Below are 18,136 nucleotides of genomic sequence, written 5' to 3'. Positions count from 1 at the left end.
ACTTGGCTGAGCCCTCAAGGGTTAACACATTTTTGTTAATGTTGTTAATGTAGCCTCTACAAGGCAACAGGAATGGAGGAGAGGGGAGATAGCATAGCAGACAAAGACAGACACACACCTTGTGTGTGGGGGAGAGACAGAAATGCACACTGCCCGTTTAAGTAAGCTAACCCACTCTTAAGTGCATTGTCTTTTTTAAGTGGATCAGGAAGTTGAGACAGCAGCTGCTGTCCCAGGCTCTCTGTGTACCCACCCTGCTCTATATGGAGAAGAAGGGGTAAGCGGGGTGTAGGAGCAGTGGGGAGGGGGCATCCTGACATTAGGACACCCCGCCCCCCCCGCACACAGAGCAAGCAGGAGGCTCGGGTACAGCTCCAAGGCAGAAGGCAGGAGCAGCACATGGCAGTGCAGGGAGGGATAGCTGCAACTGCTTGCCTCCTGGCAGCTGCTGCACAGGGAATTTAGGAGAGCAGGGAGCTGTTAGAGAGAGCTGATAGAGGGGCTGCCAGTCCACCCTGGTTTCAAGCCGCCATCAACTAGCTGCAACAGGCTGCTCTTCCTGCAGGCAGTGGTCAAAGCAGGCGGCTGCCAAATACGTTAGAAGGGAGCATTGCACAACTTTAAATGAGCATGTTCCCTAATTGATCAGCAACGTAACAACGAAACAACGTTAACCAGGACGACTTTAAGTGAGGAGTTACTGTACAACATAAAGGTTAAATAGGGTGGGTGTAGGTGTAGGATCAGGTTGTTTGTCACTACATAGATACTCTGGTTCTCTATCCGTGTCTCCTCCATGAAGAGAAGAAGAGTGTGCTGGTCAGATTTCTACTGTGTTATTGCTTTGCAGCCTGAGAGGTGTATTCCTTCAGCTTTTCCTTGTGTGGGTTCCCAATGCCTGGCTGAGTTACTTGTACCAGGAGCTGTGCAAATTATTTTGGCCATCACACTTTTATGATTTGTACCTACAGTGGAGAACTTTATGGCTGAAACTATTTCTAATCCTTACTATTGCCTTCATTAGCTATTTTACAAGCACATTTAATCTCATTTGGAACTGGCTTGTTCTCTCTTTTGTACTGGCCATGAGCTGATCTTTCTGCATAGCAGAGGAATGGGAACAATGGCCTGGATAGCAGTCTCCCATTCAACTCTTCCACAAATTGTATGTTGGTATGTTGGCCATTTAATGGTGAAGCAAGTGAATTCTACAGGAGACCAAGATTCAGGATCCCTTCTACTATGGATTATTACTCACAGCTTTACGACTCAAGATATATCCATCTATCTATAGATATATGAGGGGGGCAGCAGCGGGGGAGGGAGAAAGAGAATCAGAATGAAATTTTTTTGGGATTAGTCTCAGTTTAAAAAAGACAAAGAATTGTTTTACCTTAAACTTTTTTAGAAACACCACCAACTAATAAAACATTTTACACTGCACAGAAAACTCTAGCAGTTTTCCTGCTTTTTATTGGTTGCTCTCATACACGTGACAAAGATCGCATGCCCCTCTATATACCTCAAGATAATCTCAACCTTTTATATAGCTGTTTTCAGAATCTCTCTTTGATGTACAGCAGTTTTATTTCTGTCTAAAATATGCATTACTCAAACAAAGGTTAAAAAATGCTGACAAAAGATGACCTTCTCTCTCACAGGTGCTGAAAAGCTGCTAAGGCTTACTTGCTCTATAAGGAAGAAAATGCAAGTCAGTTCACCAGAATAACTATGGTAAGTAAATAAAATGTACATAAGGCCTTTGCTAAGTGCAAGGAGTCACTTAACAGCAGTGAATATTTGAAAATTATTGGATTTCTGTAGCCACAAGAACTCAAATTTTTGCTTTTATGTTTTCAGGACTGAAGTTGGACTTTACTTTGTTTTTAATTGTGTGAGAGTTACATTTGGCTTCAGTTATGATTAATTTATTTTCATTCATCCCAAAGATACATCTATTGTGCATCACCTCTTGGCAGGTTATGCTCTACACTGCTCTTAGAAGCTAATCTGAAGCCACCCCTAATTGATCACTTATTCAAACAGGAGTCTATTACTCAATTACAGAATCCATAGCACAGATTTGACATGTGATGTGGATGAACACAAGTGCCACCCAGAGATGAAGGCATAAAAGGAAAACCGTAGAGGAACTAGAACAAGAAGAAGAAGAAAAACAACCTGAGTATTGTGTTGGCTTTGAATGGACGATTCCATATGCTTTCAAGATTTCACTGAAAGATGTTAAAAAGTTAGTCTGATGGATTTTATTGGTGGGAAATATGTAATCTGAAACAGGCACATGTTTTCTGGTCTGCATAATGCAATATAGAATATCTGACTGCAGTCTGTAATTTCAAATACCACCACAAGTAATAAAGAGTGTTTAACAAGAGAGAAATGGAATTTATATTTTTCTCCCTTTTAAAAGTTACTATTGATGTAAGAAAGCAGTATGTGCCTTTCTGAAAGCTCTAAAAAAGCTTTAGCGGGCATCATAGAAGGTGGAATTTAAGCATCCAAAGTGACTATTTTGTGACCACAATAGAGTTTATTTTTGGCTTAAATGCTTACAAAAGGCAGAAGACACTCAGGTAGGCTTTTAGTGTACATTTGATATTACATCTCACTTCTTTTGGGTCCAAATTTCCATTGATATAACTTAAAAAGTCAGCCTAGGATTCTGACATTAACAGTGGAAAAGAGGTGAGTGCCGAGAAGAAACAGAGGAAAAGCAAAAAAGATCTTTTTTCAAATTATTTTATCATGATCTGTAAGTGCTTAGGATTCCTACCTAAACAAAACATCCATAAACTTTACGTTTCCTGACAGCTGCAAGAACAAGAATCTAAAATGGCAGTAGCCAATACGATGTGACATCGAACTATGTAATTTACTTCCTAGAGAAATTAAACATTGTATTGCGTCTTAGCTGTCAGGCAACAATACTATTACATTTTCTGTAGCAGATTATTACATCATCTGATACCCCAGGATACAAACCACAATAGCCGGCTTGAAAGTGTAATATGTACTGCTGTTCTGGTTAGCTTTTCATGTAATTCATTGCAGGAATTGTGTTTTATTTCCAGTGACTGCACTTGCCATCAGTCACTGTGGTTGTGGATCACAGATCCAAAATGATGTCATGCAGCAGGAAGAGAAATAATATATTGCGGTTTAATGATTTAATATCATAATAGGTTAGGCCACTATGTGTTACATATGTAATTGGCTCTACACTGGCTTTTCTTAGCCAAAATATCCTTTTTCTTTTACTAACATTAACTGACTTGCCAACATGTGGTTTTGAAGTTACTTTGATGTTTAGTCAAACCCAAATGTATTTAAAAGGTGCAAACACAAACAAGAGCTTGGAATAGTTTACAGTGGTATAAGGGGATACAAAATGGAGTAAGACGGATGAAACTAAACAACAGTTTAAGCAAAACACAGTTCAAGCAAAAAACTGATTGATGGTGAGACTTGTATGAAAATATCCTAAGGGAAGCTCTGGAGCTTGAGTAATTTAAAAACAGGTTGGACGTAACACTAGATATGACACAGTACTGCAGTGACAGGAAAACTGATTCAGGCCTCAATCCTGCAAATGCTTACACACATGCTTAACTTCAAACATTTGAGTAGTCCTGTTGACTTCAGGGGAACGGCCCATGTGAGTAAATTTGAGCCTGAAAGTAAGACTTTGCAGAATTGGAGCCTAGAGGACATAACAGGCCTTTTCCATCTCTAATTTGTAATGGTGGAGTTTTCAAAAGTATCTAAGAAAGCTAGGTGACCAAGTCATTGACATTCAGTGGAAGTGGGGTGCCTAACTCCCACAGGTGTTTCCAGAAATTCCATCCTAAGATATTTTACTTGATAATGTCCATCACAGTTCAGAAATTGAAAACCAATAAAAATATACACACAGGACCTTCCAGTGCATATCACCTAAGGTCATCTCAACAGTGCAGATTAACACTGGCTGCACAAATTTTCTGTGGTTCCTTCTGTGCAACCATTATATGCCTTTCTTACTTAAGCAACATTCATGTCTTTTGGGCCCAAGAGATTGGACAGAAAAGTTTATGAAGCTTCCCATCAAACCCAATCAAGCATTGTCCTTTGTTCATTAGGGTGGACTCTGTAACCACAGGTCAGCCTGCCCCCCATGCAATCACTGAAACCATCTCAAAAGGTATGGTCATTTTCTGATGGCTTAGCATGTATGAGGAGGTAAGGCCAGATGTCTCTCTCCTCCGAAACAGGAGCATCAGTCAGATAGCTGCGCATCAGATTTTACCAGATGTTTCTGCAAAAACAATTGATCATAGCCTGAATCTGCCATCCCTTGAACCTCAGCCCTATTAGCTATGACATCAATCACATACTCTTTAGGTACAGGAAGGAAAGTATGCACCCATATGAAAGGGTATCACAGATCCAAACTCCAAGCAGGGACAGAAAAACAACAGGTGTGGCCTTCATTCCACAGGAAAAAAAAATCATTGGGTTTCCTATCCCAAATGCAGTGCTAACCTGTTTCTAGGTCTTTGCCATATGGACACCATTACCACATCCAGACTTCCCTGGAGAATTCAACCCACTCCTTGGCCTATCCCCTGGTCAGATGCCATGAGCTGTCAACACAGGGTTGTGTGCAGTCTCAGTCTGGGGAATTGCCTGGTCTACTAATCATCTATGATGTGGAAGCCTTAAGCCTCTCATTGTCCCTCCACCATCTGTCTTGAATGCCCTGACCCTCACTTTCCCAGACAGGATAACAGTCCTGCACATATGGAACTTTTGAAGTTCTCCACCAGTATTAATGGCTACTAGCTACCTCCACAAAGGAAAATACCCACTCTTTATATTCAGTCAACAGTATTAAACTTTCAACTGCTTGTGCAGATATCCCAGAGCTGCAATGCCCTAGATAGCTTGGAATGAACCTGTCTACTCTGAACCCCAGTCAATGACCCACCTCAGAGAACCCCAGCAATCCAAAATGGCTACTTTGAGAAGTGAGCAGAAGACATTCAATCTTGCCTGATAGGCCACTTAAGGCTCCTCTGTCAGGCATGACATAATCATAAGGGTCACTAACCTCGGGTCTACTGGTGTGCTCGTCTTGAGAATTGCATCAGTCATCTTCTCGCCTTATTTGTCCAGAGGTGCTGGAACAATTTGGGTAGTGAGGGTGCTGAGAGCCGTTGAACCAAACTGTAAACCGTGTATATGATGGAAACAACTGCAAGCCAGAGGGTGCAGCTTCACCCTTAGCACCCCTAGTTCCAGCATCTATACCTTTGTCTACTTCCTTGCTGTCCCCTTACCTCCCACACCCAGCATGGGGCATCTTCCCCAAGCATAGGAATAGTTTGTCTTATCTTGTCCTCCAGTTCCCTACTGTTACTGATGTTGCTGCTGGCATCATTGTATAAATCATTGTAGCACATTTCTTCTGCTGTTTCATCACTCATTTCATTAACTTATTTGGTTTCTACATAGGTATGAAATCCCACAACTCCTTCACATTTTATGTAAACTGGTGGGATGACTCAGAAGCAACAAACACTACAGGAAGCAGAAAGAGCAAATCTTTAATCAGCCAAAAATCAAAATCCAAGTGAACCAGAAGCAAAACAAACAAGAAAAAGATTCCCAAAACTGTGATTCGCCCAGCCCTCCACACCTAGCTATTATTTCTGCCCCTTCTGTATCTCCAGCAGCCGGTACCCAAGGCATTAAATCCAGCTGCATTGTCCCACCCGCACCAACCAAACACCTGTTCAAGAAAAGGGGAAAGTGTAACTGGATTAGCCTGGTGTACTTTGGACCATGGTAGCGCCCCCATAGCCTGTCACATAGATGCAGATATTGTCACAGAAAAATGTGATTAGCAGCAGAATTTAAAAAATTTAGAAGGGGTTTGACTGGCAGTTGGCTTTTTAGAGCATTGTCCATAAAGGGATTTTTAATGCACTCCCTTCAGTTATTGAACCCAAACAATGATGAATGGTGGGAAACAATAGCCATAAGTTTGGCCCAAAGGAGTCCATCAGTGAACACAGTGCCTCACATACCGCAAGCAACACACTGCACACTTGAATCACGGTACTAATGTTCCGATTTTTTTATTTTTTTCGCTCTTATTCCATTTATTCTTTAATAGCCATCGGTACTGAAACTGATGTTTGCAAAAGCGAGTGAGTTGATTAATAGGTATTTTATACATCTGGTATTTTCTCATAAAAGACTGGTAAACTTATTTCAATTATCATACCACCAACAAGGATGCAATCTGTTCACAATGGCTGTTTACGAATGGCTGCTTTGGGTAATGGCTGTTGTTTTACCATGGGAAATGAAATATAATATTATTAAACAGAGATATGCAGAATGATGTGTCAACTTATCCATCTCCCTGATGTTTATAGGCTTCATTTTTTATAATGTTTATTTTATTTCATGAGACCAAACGTTAAAGTATTTCTTATTTGAAAGGATCTCATTTCTTTTATTTTTGTTTTAATGCCCTTGAATATTAACATCCACAAATTCACATGCAATCAGTACAGGAAACCTGCAGTAGGTACTTTATTAATTCAATTCAGATAAACATGCTATAATGAAAGAGATATTGAAGTAAAACATTTATCTTCTTACTAGGAGGTAAGCTGCTCCTGGCCAGAGTGCTATGCATTTTCTGCTTTAACACCTCACATGTGACAATTTCATGAAAGGTGTGGGTTTTTTGATAAACTCATAACCAGTCTCATAATTTTTATGTACGATAGGGCTGTGAGAGGTTGTATGGATGTGGGGGAAGAGATGAACCTTCTAAGAATTTTATACAGCTTTGATAATTGCAAAGGACATTTGGGTCATATGTAAGAGAGATAAAGGAAATGTAATGTAATATAAAATCTTATCAGTTGATTTAAAAAAATGCTAAATTTCCTTTTTGGAAACAGAAATATGAACTATCCTCTCCCCAATCTATCACACCATAATATCCCATTATGCAAAACAATTTTCAAGGCTAAAAATGTCAGGACACTGCAATATGCCCTCTGCATGTCACTTTGTTCCAATTACCATATACTTAATTCAGTAAGAATATAAATTTGAGATGCTCTTCAAGTTCAAAATTGGTAAAAATGGATTTGGGAGGGGGAGGCCTTAAATATATGCTGTATTGCCCAAAATGACGGCGACATATTTTGTAAGACCAAAAAATTGAAGAGTAGTGAGCACAGTAAATGCACACAGAGAACCCAGCCAACATACTTTCCAACAAACACAAAATGGATGATCCTGCTGGGGAAAAAATACTCACTGCCTGGCAACAGAAACGTCAATATTACTAAACAGCTGACACTAGTTTATGTTCACAGGCTATTAAGAGAATAAGATTCCTTTCATTCCTCCTCAAATTTCAGGGGATTGGTCAGTTTTTTTTTTGTTTTGGTGCTCATTTTTTCCAACCTAGCAAGTACACTCCAGACTAAGTAATTGCATTCTGTCTACCTTCTGCAATTTCTCCCTTCCTTGCACCCTAAAACTATAAGCAGCTTTACGCTGTACTGTGAAACAACAACTTCATTTCACTCCAGACACAGTGGCATTTCCTCAGCAATTTAAATAATCCCTCTTCATGGCCTGTATATCACCCAGTTATATTTGTGAAATGCTTTTGGAGATCCTTCACGATTCCACTGAATATTTAATTTCTTGCTAGGTCTTAGGTTCTCACTAACAGCTTGATGCATAAGTAGCAGCAGAGGGCCAATATTTTTCAAAAGTCTCTGCTGACTTTGGGTAGTTAAGATGAGACAACCCTAAGAGAGCCCTATTTTGGAGACAGTGGTCAACACCCAGCCTCTGAAATCAGTCCTCTTTCAAGTGTATTAAGCACCTAAAATTACTGATACTTCTGAAAATTTTGACTTCACTCCCACTTTTCCTCCTTGTAGTTGGATCCCTGAGGCTGCATGAAGCTCCACTTACTTCACTGACACTCCATGCAACAACAAAAGTTCAGCCACAAGGAGTAACTTGCAAAGTTGGGGCCTAGAAATGTAAGTCATCCATTCTCTAGGCAATGCTAAATCTTTATTGCTTTGGTTTTTGATAAGAGAAGAATGTGAGTGTAATATTGAAATGGGGGTGGGAAAGGGAGGAACAACTTTTAAACTTTAAAACAGGCAAAGAATTCAGTTAATTAAATCTACTGGATATAACAATTTAATGGAAGGGAAAAATACTAATTAAATTATTAAAATCTAGATTGCACATAGTAATTATAAAGATGGTTGCTATGCAACAAAAAAAAGATTTCTATGAACACTGTGCAAAAATATATTTGTTAAGTATGCTGGTATTTTGCCTTGACCTTTTTCAGGCATACACCTGCCCAGACTGTCTACAAATATGTTTTAAAAAATGATAATATTAACTGTACTTGGTGAATAAAAATGAAAATCAGCTATTGAGCATAATGATTTTTATTATATTAAAAAGGTTAGGAACAAGGAGCTCATATGCTTTTTTAAAAAGTGTAATTTATATGGTGATGTCTTGTCAGTTGTAAGAGATTCATGACCATCACAAATAAAGGGTCCAATCCTGCAGGCCCTCTGTGCATAAGGCCATGAGCTAAATATGGTAAGTTGTAGAGGTCTTAAGCAACAGTAATTAGATATTAAACATGAGGCTGTTTGTTCAATATATCTGGTGTCATTAGGCAGCTCTCACTTTTTCCATAGACACCAACCCAGATGATGTGTTACCTATATGCATGTTAGAGTTTCCTCTGCAATCAGCTCACACTGGGTATAACAGAGAGTGTCAGGGAAGTGGTTACCATATCCAGCTTCTGTGCTTCAGCTCTGACACAGTTTAAAGCCATCTGAGGGCTGTTCTCAGTCAGCAGTTCTCAAACAGGGGCATATGTAGCCCTGGGGGTACGCAGAGGTCTTCCAGGGGGTACATCAACTCATATAGATATTTGCCTAGTTTTACAACAGGCAACATAAAATGCACTAGTGAAGTCAGTACAAACTAAAATTTCATACAGTGACTTGTTTATAGTGCTCTATAGACTATACACTGAAATGTATGCACAATATTCATATTCTAATTTATTTATTTTATAATTATATGGTAAAAAGAAGTAAGCAAGCAATTTTTCAATAATACTGTGCTATGGCACTTTTGTATTTTTATGTCTGATTTTGTAAGCAAGTAGTTTTTAAGTGAGGTGAAACTTGGGGGTACACAAGATAACTTAGACTCCTGAAAGGGGCACAGTAGTCTGGAAAGTTGAGAACTGCTGTTCTCAGTGGTGCCAGCCAGCTACAGTCCTGTAGGGATGATACCTAGGTGGGCATTGCTGGAATGCTTTTCACTAGAGCTGGTGAGGAATTTTCAGTCAGAACAATTACCCAAAATTTTCAGTTCTCCATTGGGATAAATTAAATTACAGCTCCCCAGATGCCAACATGAAAAGCTCTTGTCACTTTAAAAAATAAAATCGACAAGAGGCAGCAGCCAGCTAGAAAATTCAATTTTGGTTCTCCCCAAACCATTTTTTTGGGGGAATCCTTTTTGGAAGGGTGGGGAAAAAATCACCATTTTGCCTGTATCTCAATTCAGGATGATTTTTTCTTCTAAAAATATTATTATTATTATATTGATGGAAGAGATTTCTGTTGTCCAGACAGTTCTATACACTTCAGCTTTCATTGTCCATGACATGACCCTCTCCTCCAGGGACTGCTGGAAAGGAACCATAAGAGCCAACTCTGTGGTGCTCTGTGATCACTCAATGATCACCACAAACTCTACGGGCCCTACACACACTGGGGACTTCACCATGCTGGAGGCATGTCCATCTGAAACTGTGGTGAGGTTTCTGTACCTGTGAATATGCAACTGTGCGTAAGTTACACATGCACAGGTGAAACGTAGGTTTAAGCTCCACTGAAACCTACTTTTGTCCTCTGTTAGATATACGCTATTCACAGTGGGCATTCTTATCCTTTTACACCTGTGCGTAGACACACAGAGACATGATGAAATGTTTGATTAGAAATGAGATTTGATTTAAAATCCTATTTACAAACTAAAACACAAAAATTGCAATTGATAAATTGGGTGGAATAAATTCATATTATTCATATTTAATGGACTGCAAGGTCTTCAGGTTACAGGCCATGGTTTGTCAATGTCCTCAATGCATTATAGGTTTTAAAGAATATATTATCACTGACTTTTTCAAAAAGAGGCAGCAGCATGATGCAGAGGATGTTGGGTATGGAGAAATGAAAGGAGAAGACACTTTCCTATAATTCACCAAAGACAGCACAATCTCCCCCTTGAGGAGAGGGGTAAAGGAGTTTGGCCTTAAGAATGGAACCCTACATTGCATAAATCTTCCTGCATTTGTGCATCTCTCACTCCTTGCAACTGAATCTTTGTTCCATGTTTTCTTCTTCATGGAAGCTTTGGTAAGATCAGTAGATAAATTTAATCATAAAGTGAGTCCACACTGCTCAAGTAACCTGTCCTACCATAACAGAAAACATAGGTGTTTTTTCCCTTCCTGATTCTATTACCATTTGTTTCTTCACCTGGGGCCTTGGCCTAAATATCATCATCAATATTATCATGCATCCGATGAAGAGGGTATTCACCCATGAAAGCTCATGCTCCAATATGAGTGTTAGTCTATAAGGTGCCACAGGACTCTTTGCTGCTTTTACAGATCCAGACTAACACGGCTACCCCTCTGATACTTGATCATCATAATTGTTCATCACAATATCTGTGACTCAGGATTTTCTCACATGGTGTGTGTGGAAGCGGCTGCAGAACTGGCATACTCAACTCATGCATTCAGATTTTCTCTGATGTATTTGTAAAGATTCTGGATGTATGTTTGTGAATCACTGTGATGAGGACATATTGATTATCCTACCTTTTGATTCATGGTATAAGTGGATACCAAATGGCAATTGTAATTAGTTAGCTCCTTTGAAAAAAATATTATAGGTTCTATATTTCTTTGGTAAATATAAGGCTCTATTAAAATAGAGGTAGGGAGTATTTTAGGGGCTCATTTCTCTCATCTAGAGGGACTCAGTCCTGTCAACATCAATCAAAGTGGCAGTACACACTGGGTTTCTGCAAGAGAAAGATTCATCTAGTAGACAAGGACATCCTCAGGCTGCGAGTAGATGCAGCTGTGTAAACTGCACATGCCTTATGTTCCAATAAAAAGAAAGGTTGGGAGAATTGTGGGAAGAAAAAGACCAAAATTATATTTAATACAAAAAAATTCCCTGAGACAGTCAAATAAGTTACCTTTGCCCACTAGGGGCATTGAATTATGGATTCTCTGGCTGTTCTCTGCTAATTTGATTATACTGTGCTTAACATTTACATCTAAATACAGCCTTTTCAATGGATTAGGTCTATCCTAAACATTAATCTTATTATAGGAAGTAATTTAAATTGCATTTTTACAGAAGAGATGCACACCAACAGAAAGTGCATCCTAAAGGCCTCTTGATGTCACCAATAGCCAAACATAAATATCTAACCAATTCTGTACTATTTTATTAGATGATGTATTGATGAGATAATGTTTATTACATTCAGCTACACAGCATGACTACCAGGGATCCTAGTTTTCTGTAATAAAAAACCAAAATTCTCCAATAAAAAAAAAAACATAAAAATCTGTGTTTTTCCGTGATTAAAATGAAATGCTGAACTTTAGTTTCCCTAGCCACAATATACATAGGTTGAACACAATATTTTAATGGTATATTAACTATTTTAAGCAAATTTGAAGCCTATCAATGCTATGAATGATTATAATAAAATTAATATAATTGCGATTTGTATTATTTATATATACAAATACTTCTGTATATAGTATTTGTATATAGCGTAGTAGAATTTTTTTAAACACACAAAAAATAAAGTGAAAATTGCTTTTATAACAACATTACTCACTTTCTAAGTTAGCTCGGGTTGTTAAAATAGAGTTGCAGCATTCCAGCCATATTTTCTTCTCTCAGACATTGGCACTGATCACAGAAAAGAACCCCAAATTTGCTGAAACATCTTCCAGTGTCAGCACCAGGCAGCATCAGCTGACATCTGAGCCCTACCGCCCGGGGCTGTCAAGAGGAACCCCACTGTTCAAGGCTCAGGCTGTCAACCCTGGTTTGGTTAATACGGATAGCCAGATAATGGAGGCTGGGATGAATGGGGTCCTCCTATATAAGTTTTTATTTTTTCACAAAATGTAAAAACCGAAGACACTGTGTAATAATGCAACTCCTGTGTTTTTCTGCATTTTTTTGTGGCAAACATATTTCCAGGATCCCTGATGATCACCAAAAACCTGAGGGTGAAGGTTAAACTTGGGGATACATTGCAAAGCTACCCCCTTCTGCACTCATTTCATACTAACAATTGGGCTTCTAGCTACTGAATATGGTAGAACAAACTGCTGTAAATTTCCCGTATAGAAGATGAGGTACAAAAATACCACTCTAATTCACAAAATGCTAATATTACTTCATAGGCCCTGATAATTCAGTTATACCATTAATCTTCTGTAGTGAGTAATACAGTAGATAATCCGGATTCAGAAATAATTACCATGAATCTGAATATCAATTGTACTGCTGTGAGACCTCTTATTTACTTATACATAAACTGCCTTTCTAAGCTTCACTTATGGTCTTTCATTTTCTTCTTCTCCATTCGGGTCTACATAGTCTCACTTTATTTTTCTTACTGAAGACATAGCCCAGTGAAGTCAAAGCGACTCCCATTGACTTCAATGGGCTTTGAATTAGGCCCAAGTTTACTATAAAAGGCAAATAAATATTATAATATGGTAATACATTTCACAATTAACTGCATATTTAAAATCTTGTTGTTTATCCTTTAAGGATGTTTAGGTCAATTAATCTATTGATAGAATGAGTCTGAAAGAAATTAGTTCTTGCCATCATGGAAGGAGGGGCTATGCCAACTATGCATATTGATAACTGGGCAGCCTTAATCATAGAGAACTACACACTAGATACACAGTGATCTGAATGACAGTTGGGCACATACTGAACTACTTTGAGTACCTCCTATTTTCCCATTCTATACACTTACACATAAAGACAGTGATAGGAAAGATCTGCTATTGTAAGCTCCATGGGGCAGAAAACATCTCTGTTGTGTGTCTGAACAGCACCTAACACAGTGGGGCTCTGAGGCAGGATTGCAGCCTCTAGGCACTACAACAATACCACGACCACCACTTTCTGCTACTATAGCCAATTTTTTATGGGCTTTAGAATTTACAAAGACATCTGAAGCTGCAACTAAATGCAGAACACAAGGTTAAGTAAATTGTACATTCCTCACTTCTTCTGGTAGAATGGAGACTATTGTACAAATATAAAATGGGCATAATAATATTTCCCTACCTCACAGAGGTGTTGTGAGGATTGCTAAAATCAAATTTGTAAAACTCTTTGAGATAGCTGAATGATAGGCAAAATAGCACATAATATTACTAGTGCTATTATTAAACCCAGCATGATAACAAATTAGGTTAGTACTTTGATTTTATAACAGCACCTTCCAGTCAAAGATCTAAAGCAATTTAAAAACATTTTATTTATTATACACATAACACATTTGTGAGGTAGGGAAAGTATTATTAACTGCAGTGAACAAGACACACAGAAGTTAAGGGTCACATTTTTGAAAGTGGCCTAACAATTTTGTTCCTCTGTTTCCTGGTGCTACATTTTATATACCTTTGGCTTGATTTTCACAGGCACTAAGGGATGCAGAGCCCTTTGGCTTTACGCGAAGTTGTAGGGGTTCAGTGCTACTGGAAAATCAGGTTCACAGTGTCTGAAGGTGGGCAATCAAACAGAGCTATCCAAAGTTGGAGACCACTTTTGAAATCCTTTCCAATTTCGCATGTTGAGTCAATGGCAGAGATACAATGGTGTCCTGCTGATCCTCAGACAGCCCTGTTTGCAGAATTCATAAACAGATAAAGAATTGAAGTTCCTGTCCAGTTTCAAAGAAAACAATTCTCATTTTCATCAGTAACTTAACAACAAATACCATATCCCTGGAAAGACTGTGGTGCTATTTTGTTTTCTTCTATTTAGTGTTAATCTAGTAATGAAATTGGTGTTTTACCTCAACCTTGTGAACTGGAGCTCCTGTTAAAAAAAGAGAGAGAGGTTTTCAGAAAAAGGGGCATAAAGTGGAAATCTGTGTGCATTCATTGGTAGTTCCTGGAAAGCAAACTGCTTTGATATTGCACAAAGCCAACAATAATTCAACCTGTAATAACTGAAGAGTGTGAATAAAACTTCAGAATTAATTCAAATGCTAAGTTACAAGATTGTTTTGGCACGCAGTATCCAACATTAAAAGTTTTCTGGAACAGTTTATGAAGAGGGGAGAGCATTTCTGTTTTGCTACCAAGTATCAGAGGGGTAGTCGTGTTAGTCTGTATCCACAAAAACAACGAGGAGTCCTTTGGCACCTTAAAGACTAACAGATTTATTTGGGCATAAGCTTTCATGGGTAAAGAAGTAATGGGTTTTTTGCCCATGAAATCTTATGCCCAAATAAATCAGTTAGTCTTTAAGGTGCCACCGGATTCTTCATTGTTTTTCTGTTTTGGTGACTCTCCAGTACATAAAGTCAAGTATCTTTATTTTACCAGGGAGATGGAGGTCAGGGGCAGGACAAAAGTGGGGAGGATCTGTGACCCAGCTTACAATGATGACTTGAATACAAGATTTATCCAAATGCTAATTCAAGTTAATTACTCCTTTGGGGAAAGGTTGGCTGCCTGGAATTTTATCCCTAGAGTTGAAGCAGTACAGATCATAAATTAAAGTTTTTCAATATTTAAATATTGAAATTTCTTTTTCAGCAGCTATTCTGCTCTCAACTTGAGATGCTTCTAGTTCCATTATTTTTGCTGCTCTTTTTGAGCTGAGCAACTATCTGAAAATTCAGATTCTTGTCGGTTGTTCCAATTAGGGGGAGAAATTTAAAGTAAAGTATTTTTTGATGCAATCTTCTTTATTTACAAAGATTTTATGTAAAGTTCTGTTTCCCTGAACAAAGTAGGAATTAAACAGCAAAAGACAGTTTCTTTGTTCACTATGCCAAAACCTGCCTTTCCAGACAGCTTTCTCTCAGAGCCACAGCACTATCACTTTTGTTACCGTCTGCCTGGCTTTCTGGCTGCCTCCCACTTCCTACTCCTGGGGGAATTCTGTGCTACTTCGTGCATGTATTATTAATGAGTCATACATATTTTTAATTTTTTGCACAGAAAAAGCTCCTGCCAAAATAATGCTGCAGTTCCAACTGTTGTCCACTAGATAGCACTGTGGCAATAGAACACAGCAGCAGCTCCCAGTCAACTAGGAAAGAGAAGGAGCCTGACTTCTTGCAGAGCCTGTCAGGCCAGGTCAGGAGACAGGGACTATGCGGAGACAGACAGCATGGGATGGTGGGGAGGGAGGGGGTGATCGTTGGACAGAGGCTCATAAGGGCTAGTGGGGGAAGGACTGAGGCAGGGGCTGAATGGGAGTGGGGGCACAGGGACACATTGGGAAGGTAGGTGCAGGGCTACATGGTGATGAGGGAGGGGGTTCAGAGCTACATAGGGACAGAGGGTGGCTGAGTGGAGGTCATAGATACATGGGACAGAGGGAGGGGTACAGGGACACAGTGATAGGAGTGGCTGTGCGGGGGTACAGAGACATGGGAACAGGGGAGGGGGTACAGAAACACATAGGGACAGGGGAAGGAGGTGCAGGGCTACATGGGGATGGGGAGGAGTGGGTGTATGAGTGGGGGTGGAGGGACACATGGGCCTGGACTTGCCTTACTGAACTGTTTGCTCAGCCCCTGCCTGTATGTAAAGTAAATAAGATTTTTAAAATGTTTAAGAAACTTCATTTAAAATTAAATTAAAATGCAGAGCCCCTGGACCGGTGGCCAGGACCCAGGCAGTGAGAGTGCCACTGAAAATCAGCTCGTGTGCCGCCTTCAGCACGCGTGCCATAGGTTGCCTATCCCTGCACTAGGTACTAGGCACTTTCCCAAAACTTCAAAATGGTCCCCGTTCTGAGAAGCTCTCAATCTATCACAAATGAGTAGAAGTCAGAGAAAGGGGAATAACAACAGTCCATTTATACACTAGTGAACTTGATTCACTGCAGGCAGCATGGCAGAAGTGGGACTCAAATGTAGACAGTGTGAGGGCCTTCTGGATGAGCTCAGGAGAAGGGGTCATGCCACACATAGGGACTAGATATGTCAGTAAGACCCTGTCCACTTTGCTTTTACTGCAGTCACATGCGAATCTCCCTTTCCTTGCAATTTTCTGGGCAGAGGAGGAGACAAAGTTGGGAGCATGGGTAGCAACTCTCATTGCAAGATATTCTGACCAATTTTAGGCCAGCAAGATGAGGCTCACTGCAGGAAAGAGTTCCAACTCAGCTTTTCTTCTCTGTGTCCACAGACACTACCCTCTCGCACAGTGCCAAAACCCTGTAAATTAGTTAGTCTATAAGATTACGTCCCCCTGGGATATGGGCAGTTTCCTAGTGGGTGAACATGGTTAATTTTCCTATATATAAAATGTAAATTTCTACAGGATGAAACCTCAACAAGTGGAGCATTTAATTTGGCACATTTTAAGAGAGATTTAGGAGTGTAGTGAAAGTAAATTGCCTAATATGTGTTTGCAGCAGATAGTAAGTAGCTAGCTAAAACTCCTAAGCAGGAAAATAACATGGCATCTGGGTTACAATTATTTTTGTTTTGTAAGTCCATCATGAATCTGTAGGAAACTGTTACTACCCTTCTGTAACTGTTGTTCTCCGAGATGTGTTGCACATGTCCATTCCACTCTAGGAATGTGAGCACCTTGTGCAGAGTTGTCAAGAGATTTTTCCCTCAGCAGTACCTGCCAGGGCAGTGAGAGAACACCCAGCTACACCCAGGTATAAAAAGAGTGGAGCTGTCCCCAAACCCCCTCAGTTCCTTCCTACCAGAAAGACTCCAATACAGAAGGGAGGGTTAGTAATGGTTTCTTCTTCAAGTGATTGCACATGTCCATAAGTAGTCTGAAATGGAGAAGGGCTTGGAGTTTACTTAAACAGAGATTGTAGGACCACCCATCCAAATCCTGCATCCTCTAGTCAGAAAGGTTGTGGAAGCTGCCTGTGAATCTGGTTGAATGAGGCAACACTGTATTTGGAGAGCATTACTAGCCAATTGGTAACACAGAAATACAGCTAGAAATCCAGGAACAGATCCTTTGGGTGGAGACTGGATGATCCTTTATTCTGTCTGAAACCACAATGAACAGTTGTGAGAGACATAAATGAACTAGCTTAATCCAGATAAAAAGCTCAAAGCTTTTCGAACATCAAGAGAGTGAAACTTTATTTTACTTTTAACTGAATGAGGCTTTGGAAAGAAAGAAAATTGCTTAGTTAATGTGGAAATGGAAACCACTTTAGTCAGAAACTTTGAGTGAGGCTGAAGTTAAATCTTATGTCTAAAAGCAGCAAAGAGTCCTGTGGCACCTTATAGACTAACAGACGTATTGGAGCATGAGCTTTCGTGGGTGAATACCCACTTCATTGGATGCATCATGCACCCACGAAAGGCCATGCTCCAATACGTCTGTTAGTCTATAAGGTGCTGCTTTTACAGAACCAGACTAACACGGCTACCCCTCTGATACTTATGCCTAAAGAAGATCATACAAGGAGGTTCTGATACTAAGGCAAGCAATTTCTCTATTCTGCTGGTCAAAGCAACAGCAACCAAGAAAAGCACATTCACAGAAAGGTATTATAGAGAAGACTCAAAAGAGGAACTCAACTATGATAGAACTAAATGTAAGTTTAATGGGGGAGGTGGGCTGTGTATCTCTAGATAGCTGTCCAAACCGTTCAGAAACCTGATGGACATAGGATTTGGGGTGTGGGGGAGATAGCATTTATCCATGGCTGGGTGGAAAGCTGAGATAGGTGGACTCTGATGGAAC

At 39.7% G+C, this 18,136-nt stretch overlaps 1 protein-coding gene across 34 annotated transcripts in view; it reads right to left on the bottom strand.

The window, feature by feature from the left end:
- Positions 1-18,136, bottom strand: part of PTPRD (protein tyrosine phosphatase receptor type D) — a 1,348,190-nt gene that overhangs the window by 803,787 nt on the left and 526,267 nt on the right. For 33 of the 34 annotated variants that reach the window (XM_075067326.1, XM_075067339.1, XM_075067332.1 and 30 more), the window contains exon 5: positions 14,245-14,267. The exons of the other annotated variant lie outside the window; for it this stretch is intronic. The gene's annotated coding sequence lies outside the window, so the exon portion shown is untranslated. The remainder of the gene's footprint in view (positions 1-14,244; positions 14,268-18,136) is intronic. 34 annotated transcript variants of the gene reach the window in all.

The sequence above is a fragment of the Chelonoidis abingdonii genome, chromosome 6 (genome assembly GCF_003597395.2).
Source record: "Chelonoidis abingdonii isolate Lonesome George chromosome 6, CheloAbing_2.0, whole genome shotgun sequence".
NCBI lineage: Eukaryota > Metazoa > Chordata > Testudines > Testudinidae > Chelonoidis > Chelonoidis abingdonii.
The sequence above is the reverse complement of the archived record's forward strand: the minus strand, read 5'-3'. Positions and strand labels throughout refer to the sequence as shown.